We start from the raw sequence: 11716 nt of genomic DNA, 5'->3' as shown, positions 1-11716 counted from the left end.
AAGTTAAGATTTGATGGTGAAAATGATGATAAAGTGTGTAAAGATCAAAGAAGTACAAGATTTGGGATGGAAACTTACAAGAATGGCGAGAAATCGAGAGAAAATAGGCCAAGAACGTGCTGGTCGAACGAGAGAGCTGTCGCATCACAGATAGGTGCTATTTGTAGGTGAGAGAAGAGAAGAGGCGGTGTTGTGGTGCAATCGGAGGGCAATCCGATCGGATGGCCATCCGATTGGATGGTCATCCAGACGAATATATGACCGAGCTTGATCCTGATGTGCAAAGTATGATGTGAGATATTATTTATTCAAACGAATACACTTTGAACCGTTTATCTGGTAATAAAGAGGAGCTATCCTTATACAAGGATCATGTTCAATCTTATATGAAGAAGGTTCAAGATATGCAGATTATTGCTCCTCCTGCTAGTTCTAGTGATAGATTTGCCACTATAACCAGTCAATATAAAAACGACAAGAATCCGATAAGAGTTCCCGTAGGTTATAAATCCAAAGGTTCTGGTTCTCGGAAGCGCCTGAAATCTAAACAGGAGATAGCAATCGACAAAAAGAAATCAAAGTCGAAACCCGGGGCCAAAGAAAGACAGTGTCAGAACTGCAAAGCCTATGGACACTACGCATCAACATGCAAACAAGCCGTAATTAAAAGAAGATCGACAAGGTCTTCGAGAGCCGGTGAATAGTATTTTGGCGTTTTGTATTTGTCATTCTTACAAAATACATACAAATGGTCTTCGAGAGCCAGTGTAGAGTAGTTTGGCGTTTTTTTATTTCAATCCTATAGAATACAGACACTTCTCAGTTTGGCGTTTTAAATCTTTTTTTTTTCATCTTTTTCTTTTTTCTACCTCTTTGTTCATAACATGCTACTTCGAAGTTAAATAACAAACAATATAAGATCGGGCAGGGAAATCCAACGCCAAAAAAAAAACAATAACGCCACTAAATAAAACTACCATAAACTTTTAATTTTGGTCGTGCTAAACTCAATAATGTTTTGCTGAACGAAATGGATAACATTGTTAATGCTCAGTTAAGGAAGATGTGTAACAATGTTATCCATACCGTTTAGCTAAACTTTATTGAGAACAAAAACTGAATCTCCATGAAATGGCTTTTTTGAAGTTTTGTGGTTTTTGTATGTTTTGGCGTTTATATTGAGGATCTTGCTCATTACATAGAGCGAAAATTTATTGAGAAAATAGTGTATATCAAAGAAACATGGATTTGAATCTTTGATATTTTGGTTTTTTTGGCGTTTATAAAATGAATGGTATAGAGGAAAATATAGGTTTTTGTGGTTTTGGTGTGGATTTAAGTAGTTCTGAGAGTTTGTTTATATAGAAAGTTTTTGGCGCGTATTTTAGGCGCGATTTTTATTACAGTAAATGCTAGTAATAAAGTTCTGTCGTTTCAGTACTGTTTGTTCAGCTTTATCAGTTAAAACCAAAGTTTAGCATTTTATATCTATGGTGTTATATTACGATGAAGTGTGCTATGTGTGTTGAGGCGGGATTTTAATAGCGAGAGTTTGGCGTTTTATGTTAAGTCAAAAGACCCTTTTACCCTTAATGAAGCGCGCCAGATTAATAAAAGTGAGTTTATTTACGAAAATGCCACCGCGTCATCTAGTCCATAGATTGTTTTGATCTGACGATCCATAAGCGTTCTCTCCGTTCTCACACTTTTGAGCGTTTTCTCTAAATCCTGACCCTATATTTATATATAGGAGAAGGGTCCGTTAGGAACCACCCTTTATTGCGAGAACTGCGAGAATCAATGTGAACACAACCAAAAAATACCTAAAAACATCTAAAAACACCTAAAAACACCCAATTTTTTTTTACTATTTTTTTTGGAAAATCGCTATATATCGTCAATAATAAAAAAAACTTCAAAAAAAAAATCGAGTAACAGTTATCCATGCACATGTGCATTTGTATCGTTTCTTTGACAAATTCCGTAATTCATTACAAATATCAGACAATTGCACTTTCATTTACACTACCATTCATAATACACTACTTTTTATATTAACAATAATAGAAATACATAAGTGCATCTATATGTATGAACTTGTTATAACATTAACAACAGTAGAAATGCACATGTGCATTTATATATATATGAACATGTTATAACGGGTTTTAGTACACCACTTTGAATACACATTCTCTTTCATCTATCATACCATCCATACTACATTACCATTACCTTCTACCATCCGTAATACAATACCATTGCTTTTTACCATCCATAATACAATATTATTACCAATATTTCACTTTATTATATGTACATTAACACCCTTTATACCATCCAAACAACATATTATGTCACACCCCCAAAATACCACCTAGGGAATGTCCCTGTTAGGCGTGTGACGTACCAACAACGAGCCACTAATTACATGGAACCCATTCAAGTTTATAAATAAAATCCTCAATTATTAATGAAAAATGTCATCAACAAGTTTAAATGAAAACCAACATGTTCAGCGGAAGCAATTAATAAACCAAAGTTAAACTGTTTCGAAACCAATGTATAGTATTAATAATTCCAACACATGAATCCTTCCAGTCGACCCATGACCACTCCAGCTACTCCAGTCAGCAAGTTCCCAAATCCAAGATATCTGACGACCTGCGAGCATGCAACAAGTGTATCAGACAATGCTGGTGAGTTCATAGTTTTACGAAAACGTTGGTTACCAAGTGTTTAGTTAATCCATTGAATTTAATGTTGATAATGTTAGTGCACTATGTCTGTTGACTTCGTCTTGTATCATGTCATGTAATAGAATTGATAGATCAGGACTCGTAGTTCGAGAAATAGGATTTAGAGGTAATTTTGTTTGAAGTGGATAATTCCGCTTGAAAGTTGCCTAGGGTAATTCCGCACGGAATTAGATTCCGTGTGAATCTAATTTCGTTTGTGTCTTGTTCAAGCGGAATTAGGCTTCTATATAAAGCCTTCAAGCGAAATCATTTGCAACGTTGGTCTGATTTGGTACCGAAGTGCTGCCAAATTGTCTCGAGGTGTTGTAACACTATTATATCAATACAAGAGACATATTAAAGTGAATCAAGCTGTTATCTTGTCCGTTTCATTGATTCCGCCTTTGATTCGGATCCAAAACTCTTCTGAACGACTCATTTGGGTCATACAACGATCCTACAGATAATACCCCGAATACAAGACGGCTCCTGATTTACATTGCCCTTTCTCCAATGCTCTTATCAAAGCATTGGTCATGATTAGGTCATTAGTTCACACCCGTCCTCACAGGTACGGGGTGAGGGTGCCAAACCTAAGTAGCGCTACTAACTAATACCTTGTTACCACTCAGGTAACCAAACAACACGGAGGGACTTTATTGGTGATAGGATGAGTATATTATCCAACATTACCGATTTACAACAAGACGTATTCCTCTCAGGAGTACCCAAACAAGTTACCCAAAACCTATCCCTCCCAGAGATACCCAAGGACTGTCCCAACCACCGGGACGCATGCTCAAGAGAGATGAACTCACCTTTGGTTTGCTCGGTAAGATTAAAATACGTGTTCCAAGTTGGTCAATTAGTCCCTATTGTGCTACACCAGTAACGTTCAAGAATTACACATAACATCATACGAGTCACAACAGTTAACCATGCATTAATTAGTCCGTTATCATCGTTAAATCACACGACAAATATTTGAAACTCATACAAGTTTACATTACAAACTTATTATGCAAACATACCCTTAATCGTCCATAAAGTTCATTACGCAGGAATGCAGCCCATTTATTCTAAGGCCCAACGAGAGTATGTAGCCCACACTTAGGTGTGCGGCTAGTTCTTATTGTGTGATTCGGGTATCAAGTTTAAGGCCCCCTTATGAATACACGTTCTAATACGGATGAGCAGCCCACTCATGCATAACCCGGAAAGTGTGTGGCCCAATAAATATGTGCGGCCCAAACCAAAACCCATAATTTAACTAATCATACCATCCACTCGACAGGGCCCAGTTAAATACGTGTGATGCAAATAGTGACGCGGGCCTGGCTGGTGACCCGAGGTCATGCAGCCCAATCCGAGTCATATCGGGCCCAAGTGATGGTGTGTGTAGTCCACTTATTCATGTGCTACCTGATGTTGTTACCTAGCCCAAACAGATGTGCGATTCACCTAATTCCGTTACCCATCCTGTAACACCCCGTGTTTTCAAAAGTCAAAGTCAAAGTCAAGATTGAAGTCAAAGGAAGAAAAGATCGCTAATTGCGATCTATCACTCTTTGCTCAACTACTGTTTGACTTCTTTGACTATAGATAGTCTATTTTATATTTACGTTAGTTGTATTATGTGGAGTATTTAGCTAAAATCGAAGTAATCGAATGTTTTTCACTACGAAACGCTTTACGACTGTGAATCAAAGGAAGTAACAATGCGATAAAGTCAATTAATCAATAATCGAACTAATCTAATCATTATCGAACTCGAAACTCAAATTATGCAACTATGATGTTATTATACGTGTGTGTGTGCCTTATGTGTTACTTGTGCATGTTTACTTTATGTTATGTGTGGTAATCAATCGAAACTCGAAACTCAATCGAAATCGATTCATGATAATTGGTGGAGAAGAGACAGCGCGAGATATAGATGCTTGTATGTTAGATATAGTAGTTGGGACTAAAAGTAATTTGAATAGGAAACTCTATCGTACTCACATCGTCCCTAATCGAAATCGAAATCTCAAAAATCGCCGCACCGAACACTCGAATCAGGCAGCTGAACGATCAGGCTACCAACGGATCGAACAGCCAGCCGATCGGACTGCTGTCCGATCGGACAGGCTGTCTGATCGAGCTGCCTGGCCGATCGGCCATCCTTTACCTCTTTTGGCATCCTATAAATACCCCTGTCATTGTCATCCTTTCCACTTTTGGAAACCTCTGTCCGACCAGCACGCTCAGCTCACCTTTTCTCAGATTTCTCTCGATTCCAGTAAGATTTCGTCCTAAATCTTATACTTTCTTGATCTATACGCACTCCTACACCTTTCTATCTTTCAAATCTTGACTTTTAACCGTGAAATCATCAAGATTCAAGTGTTCTAGGATGATGTCATCATGGTGTTCTTGAAGAACTTCATGTTTTGGCCTCAATCCACCAAGAATAATTTGGATCTAGCCGATTTCCACATAAACAAACAAAGATCTTTCATAGATCTAAACATATACACAGTGAAAAGGATTGAAAGATGGTTTTTCCAACTTTCTTTCAACTCTTTTACGCTCAATGTCTTCAAAACCGATAAAAACGGAGCTTGTGCCGACTTACTAATCATCCTAGTAGTTGTGCAGTTCAAGATCCGGATTCTATCCACGAGGTTCACCGATTTCGGGTTAAACGTTAAACAATCGTCCCAAACAGTTCACTGACCGGGTTTGGGTGATTCCTGTCCGATCAGGAGAACCAAGTAAAGACGAGTTTTCTATGGTTCGACTCGTTGTCAAAATACCTCGATATAACGACAAACAAATCAGAACAACCAAGTGTTAGACGAACAGGCCGACCTGGTCAGGGTGCTGACCGATCGGACTGCTGTCCGAACGGACAACCAGCCGATCGGACAGTCAGCCGATCGACTGGCCAGCCGATTGACTAGCACATGGTCCTACACCTAATCTATTTTGAAGTCTAGTATTGAACGAACTGCTGTTCGATCGGACTACTGTCCGATTGGATTTCTCTTCGGATCATGAGATACTATACTTCAACACTTAATCGATTTTTCAACCTGTTCGACGCACTAGGAGTGCCACCCGATCGAACAGTCGTCCGATCAGGTGACACCCTGCTGAGAACTTGTCTTGCTGAGGTACCTAGCCGATCGGGTTGCCGGCCGATCGAACGACCGTTCGACCGACCGACCTGAAAGGTAAAGATACTTCAATATTTTCAAATACTGCAACAAAAACTTCAAAAGTCAAACCATCATACACAAACACATCTTACTCAAAGGAAGAAACAATCCACTCGAACAGCCATCCGATCGGCCTACCGACCGACCGGACAGCTGTCCAAGCGGACAGTCAGCCGAACGGCCAGCCGTCCGATCAGACTACCGTCCGATCGATCAGCTGTCCGATCCTCCAACACTTGTTTCCGTTTTACGCGTTGCTTATGGTTATGCTATCGAACTATTCAGGCTAACCCTACTCTCAAGCGCTCCCTTCAATCCATCAACCGCTGTGAGTATACTCGAACCCTTTTTGCTTTAGCACTTTTGGGTGTTACATACGTTACTTATCCTAAATCACAATCGAACACACTACGCTATTACTTTAAACGCTAACCGTTACCGCTTGTATTACGTGACTAAATGAATGCTTGTTGTTATGTTTACACGTGGAATGCTGTCTACCTGCCTTAACGACGATAGTACTATAGTTTGGACTCAGCACCCGTTCACACGGGGGTTGTTAAGGACAATTACTTGCATGGATTACGGTGGTAACCATGTATTGCGAACTGCCTCGGGCAGTTAACCCGCAGTCATTGGTATCGATAGATCCATGCCGATAATTAACATGCTTCGTTTTCCTCTGTGTACGTGCTGGTTATGCGTAAACTATTTCGAACTCTATTATGCCATTATCAAACTTGTGTGCTCACCTTTACTTTCTATGTATTGACTTTATTTTAACGTATGTGACAGGTGTTTAAGATGCTTACCTGCTAGGAAAGCGAGGCTAGAATAAAGCTCTAGAGCCCAACAAATAGTTGTCTGTAGTGGTCAAATTATGGGTCTCTAGAAGCAGATAAACAATTGCTGTATTTAAAATCTGAGTTGTCGGAACGGAAATATTTGCCTGGATTTTTGTCTGTAATAATTTAATTATTGTTTGAGATACGGTATGGGACGTATTAATTTAAATTGAATAGTAATGGTAATTTTTATGGAAACTTCTGGACAATCTGTTTCGCTCAGTGCCATGCCCCGATGATTCCCGCCATCGGTTAGGGTGTGACACATCCTCCCTTCAATCAAGGCTCATCTGTTTTTCTTTCAACCAAGTTTTTAGATATTTACAACAACTTTTATAATCATCATGCTTTCTATTTACTACAATTATTATTTCCATAATACATGCACATACATATGTAATTGTTACATCAGACCACACATAAACACGATTGTCAAATAGGGATCAATATAGACATGGTTCCATTTACAGTTTGCATGATTACAACTAACCATATGGATCTTGTCACTAGATATGTATAACATATACAATTTGATCGCTACCAAGCAACTACAATACGTAATCATCATATAACTGTATAACATCATCACATATTATCACAATCAATCAATCATTAATCTCATTCAAAAACACAATCGACAATATCATACAAATATGGATGCCACAAATAAGAACCACTAACCAAGAATTTGGCCGAACAAGATGTTATCTCGAAAGGGGGGGAGGGGGTAGACCTGCTGCCGTCGAGCAATCAAGAAGGAGGAATAGAAGGGAACTAGGGTTTGAAATCAAGTTTACGTATGCTAGTGCAAATATGAAGGAAGTCGCATGAACTAAGTATTTAACTAGTTTGGGTTTGCATTAAGTCTTAGAGGTGTGGGCGGCCCAATATTGTTACTAGACATAAGGGTGTGACTTGGGCAGTTTAATTACAAAACATAAGGGTGGGGTGCGGTCCACTGTTGATCACCGAAGATGGATAGATAGAGGATGTACTAGAGTTTGAGATATATTTGTGTTATCATGTTTACATGACTTGTGTGTGTATTTATGCTACCCCTAGCCGACCCCAATCTAATAATCCTCTTGGGCTTGACCAGGCCCAAACGTGAATAGGTAGCCCACATCGGCTTCGGGTGTGTGTATATAGACTCTCATTAGCCGGTGCGTGTATATGTGAAGATGCGGCCCGAGTGAAGATGCGGCCCAAATATAATATAAGGTCCACACATACGAACAATGATTCTCGTTTACGTTAAGGTTTGACAATAACAAATAGCAAGCATTCACCGTAACGTGTGATAAAAACGTAGTGCAACAGGAATAATACCAGATTAAAAGTTACGAGGTTAGACGACACTAATCTTGAAAGTTCGGGTTGTCACATATTACATCATAAAGTGACAAATATAATCAAACCATCAACCACTAGATATAACTAACCAAAACACATGTATATGAGCTTACTTCATTACTTAAAATCACAAACTTTTTGTATCAAAACACCTTATTTCATGTTGATACATATAGATGCACATGTGCATTTCTAATATTGGTAATGTAAAAAGTAATGTATTACATATGGTAGTGTAAATGAAAGTGTATTTTTCTACTACTGGTAATATATTATGGAATTTGTCCAAGAAATGATACATATGCAAATGTGCATCCATAACTGTTACTCGAAAAAAAAACGTTTTTTTTGTTGTAACAAAATATAGCGATTTTTATTAGAAAAATATTAAAAAAAAAATTGTGGGTTTTTTGGATTTTTTTAGGTATTTTTTGTGTTCACATTAGTTCTCGCGATTCTGGCAATTAGGGTGGTTCTCAAATGAACCTTACCCTATATATATATATATATATATATATATATATATATATATATATATATATATATATAGAGAGAGAGAGAGAGAGAGAGAGACTTTAAAAAAGACTATATTCTAAGGAGTTATTTTTTTACTTACCCGAACGGCCGAACCCAAAGATATCTCAATAACTAGTTTTGATATTTATAGCATAACGAGCAAGAGAAGAGGTTGAACCCCATAAGTGAAACAACCCTCTTGGTTATCCTCGTGTTAACCATTGTTTCAACAGGCGGGGATTCTTTAGTTATAACTAAGTCAATCTAGGACCCACACGTTATGTTAAACCTGTCAAACGGGGAAAAAATAAACGATGTAAAAACGTTCACCCACACACGCACGTTGCGTCGTGTTATCTCGCAAAATTTAGAACGAAACATAAAAACGTTAAACTAAAGACGCACGTTGCGATGTGTTAAGTCACAAAATTTAGAACCAAGCATAAAGCAAAAAATTTGTGAAAAATGAAAACTATAAAGGATCAAAGTTGAAAGTAAAAAAAGTTATGAGAATAGATTGCAAAAGATAAAAAGCTTTGGGTCAAAAGTAAAAAAAAAACAAATAGTTTTGAGTTAAAAGTAATTTATGAAATACTTTTGTGTGAAAAGTAAAAAAAAAAAAACATTTTTTTTAGAAAACCCACAAAGCCAACGTTACGACAACCATATGCATAACCATTTTTTCTTTGAAAACCCCCCAAAGCACACCCGCGTTGCGGCGGGGCATAAAACGGTGTCAAATAGTACTAATGTCACACAACCGTCATCGACCACCAATACCGACTCGACCTAGGATATGCATGTTGCGACGAACTTGTCAAACATGGAAAAATAGAGGTAAAAACGTTGAACCACACATGCACGTTGCGTCGTATTAACTCGAAAAATTTAGAACTATACGTAAAACGAAAATTTGCGAAAGATGAAAAGTATAAGTGACAAAAGTTGTGAAGTTAAATTGCAAATAATCAAAAGTTTTTGAAGTTAAATTGCAAATAATGAAAAGTTTTAGGTTAAAGTTAAAAAAACAAATTATGTAGGGTTAAAATTGTAAAAGATAAAAACCTTAGGGTTAAAAGTAAAAAATAAACTTTTTTTTTGAAAGTCACCTAATGCACAATGTGCAAGTGATGATGCATAAAATTGTTGCAAAGTTATATATGGAATAATATGCACCACATTCTTAGGTACAATGTAAAACATCCCCAATGACCACTTACACAAAATTTAATTAATTTAGCACATCAACTACGTTCACGTCAAGTACGTTTTTTCAATTGATTTAGCATGTCAAGTACCTTTTCTTTAACAATTTGACGTAACTTTAGAAAACTCCACACCCTCAACATGGAAAATTTTGCTCTAAGTTACCTAGTACTTGTCCAATCGTTGTTGACCGTCTAAAAGGTGACGAAAATGAAATTGGTGTGTCTCCTAGACAAAATTAACAATCAACCAAAATGCAATCAATGTGGTATTCCTCCTATTTTTTTTTTCTATTCGGGATTTGATCACAATGCATCAATCTTTGGAAGTGGGCAATAGGAAGAACAAGGTGGTTTAAGCGGTTATTTTCACAACTTATTGGAGCATATGAAAATCGAGAAATGAGCTAATATTTTCTAATACTTCAGCAAAATATCTCTAAAACTATGGGGTTGTCGTGGTGGAAAGATTGATGTATGTCGTCACTTGTCGCGCATGCACCTTCGCTGCGCCATATGTCGCACATGCACCCACGCTACCGCCACTTGTCGCGCATGCACTCTAGCATCGCCACTTGTCGCACATGCAAAAAGTCCTGGCCAATTATCGCACATGCATTGTGCATGTCCAGCACTTGGCAAACATGCATAGCCTCCATCTTCTATTTAAACGAGAATTTTGGGTCTTGCAAATGTTGGATGAAAAACAAAATAAAAGCTCTCAAAACACACATACATCGGTCGCCGGTCCTCCGCCTCCGTGAGCCGACTGCTGGCGCTGCCTTGGCGCTCGCCGCCTGCCAGCTGCCGCTGACTGCCACCGCTGCCTTGGCGTTCGTCGCCTGCCAGCCGCTGCCGAATGCCGTCGCCGCCTTGTCGCTCGCCGCCGCCGGCTGCCGTCGCCCTTCGCCATGTCTCGTTGGTTCGTAACACTAGCACGTGTTCGTTGAACCTCGGTGTCACAACCGGTTAGTCATTAACCGAGGTATATCTCTCTCATCGGTAGTTAAATATACTTATCACTGTGCTCGTATTTGCATGTAACCGGATCCTGCGGTTTTGTATTTGCATGACTTGTTCTTTTTGCATGACTTACTTACCGGCAGGAGGGCCAACTTGGCGTACAAGTTGGCCATATACTTTGCCGAGTACGCTTTTAAGCGTACCTCTAGCCACATTAGCTGTGGCGGCTTCGTCACCCGTCTGGCGAAGCACTGGTCGCGCCTCTTGTCCCCGCAGGTGGCTTTGGATATGACCGTCACACTTCAGGTTGATCCGGTAGGGAGGGCCACAATATGCGCGATGAAGATTGCTCACTTGGTGCTACCGGAAAAGGTCCGGGTGATTTGGTCGTATGATAAAGGTCATACAGAGTGGTACCCAGGGCAGCCACTACCGAGGGAGGCGGGCCAGGGGGCGAGGGAGGCGAGGGTGATGGTGAGGGTGAGGATGACGGGGGTGAGGGAGGCGGGGGAGAGGGAGGCAAGAGAAGCAGGGTACAGGGGTAGTTCATGTTACGGTCGACAGATCGCAGGTAGGTGTGGAGGATGTATAAGGTGATCGCCCGTACGATCAACGGAGCGTGAGGCCGCGTGTGATGCCTCTACCCGGGGTGGAAGAGAGACTGGCTCAGGTCGAGTCGGATGTAGCTGCTGTACAGGTGGACGTATCCCGTATACAGAGCGACGTAAAGTGGATGGTTGAGGCGATTCTTGCTATGCATTCTGGCGCGCCCCTACCTCATCAAGCTGGCGCTGCACCACCACCACCATCGTCGTAGCTGCTTATTGTATTTTGGTTTTGTTGTTTTACATTTGAAACATTGTAAATATTTATCTTTTGTTGTTTTAGATGTA

This window comes from Helianthus annuus, chromosome 12, assembly GCF_002127325.2.
Source record: "Helianthus annuus cultivar XRQ/B chromosome 12, HanXRQr2.0-SUNRISE, whole genome shotgun sequence".
In the NCBI taxonomy this organism is placed as follows: domain Eukaryota; kingdom Viridiplantae; phylum Streptophyta; class Magnoliopsida; order Asterales; family Asteraceae; genus Helianthus; species Helianthus annuus.
This window is presented reverse-complemented; position numbering follows the sequence as displayed.